Here is a 1,285-nt window from a genome sequence, read left to right as displayed (position 1 = left end):
TTGGGTTTCTGCTCCACCCTCACGTGTGCACTACCATACGTGGTTAGCTTATCTTCTATTCTGACTGGCCACCTCCATGGCTCCCATCTCCACCCGCCTCCTGGCCGCTCTCCCAGCACTGCCACTATCTTTTTTGATGCTCATCTCAGCCTGAAGGGCACTGGTTGAGAGTCAGGCATGAGGACCTGGAGCATCAGGAGCCATCGGGAGAAGAGAAGAAGCACAGACAAGGGCCTACTCCGCCTTGGGAGGGTGTTGCCGACACCACCCCAATCCGCAGGAACACTTCTTCCAGGGAGCTCAGATCCGACTGGGTCCTCATGGTACCACCTGGTCACCCAGACTCTGACCTAAGGATCGTGTACTGAATACCTACTATGTGTTTTTGGGACTAAGACCTTTATGACTTCATACAGTGCTCACAGATTCCGGAGAAGACATCATTTCTATGTCATAGGCAAAGAAAGTGGGGCTCAGGGAGGTTGAGTTATATGCTTAAGGCCACACAACAGGACTAAGGCAGAGCCTGGGTCTCTCCGACTCCAAAGCCTCTGAGCATTCTTTTTAATAGTTTGTTTGTAGACACGTCTAATGTAATATGAGTTCAGAATGTGAGCCATTTTTTTCAGAGAGAGAGAGAGAGAGAGAGAGAGAGAGAGAGAGAGAGAGTTTCTTTGTAACAGTCTTCCTAGCCAGGTGTGGCGGTTTACAGCGGCAATCCCAGCATTCAGGTGGCTGAAGAGGAAAGATCACCACAAGTCTGAGAGTCTGAGGTCAGCCTGGGTAATATAACGAATTCCAGTTCGATGTAGGCTACAGTGTGAAGCCTTGTCTCAAACAAGCAAAGGGACAAACAAACAAACTTTTTTTTTACTTGGGGTTAATTATACCACGCCCTTGCAATACTGCACGTGCTCAGAGGGGCTGCGGAGATGGTGCCTTGCAAGCATAAAGAGCTGAGTTGCATCCCAAGCACCTACATAGAAAAGCCAGGCATGAGAGCACACACTTGTTAATCCTAACCCTGGAGAGACTGAGCCTGGAAAATCCTGGGGCTAGCTGGCTGGCCTCGTCGGTGAGCTGCAGGTTCCGTGAGAGACCCTGCCTTAAAACGTAAGGTGAAGGAGTGATTGAGGAAAACACTAGAGGTTTTCCTCTGTCCTCAGACACAGGAGTACACAAGCGCGCACACACCCTTACACACATACACATACACACAGTCATGAATAAGCAGCATACATGTGAACACATACACACACAGGAGAGAAAGGGACAGAGAGATATA

Source organism: Microtus ochrogaster, chromosome 10, assembly GCF_000317375.1.
Source record: "Microtus ochrogaster isolate Prairie Vole_2 chromosome 10, MicOch1.0, whole genome shotgun sequence".
Taxonomy (NCBI): domain Eukaryota; kingdom Metazoa; phylum Chordata; class Mammalia; order Rodentia; family Cricetidae; genus Microtus; species Microtus ochrogaster.
This window is presented reverse-complemented; position numbering follows the sequence as displayed.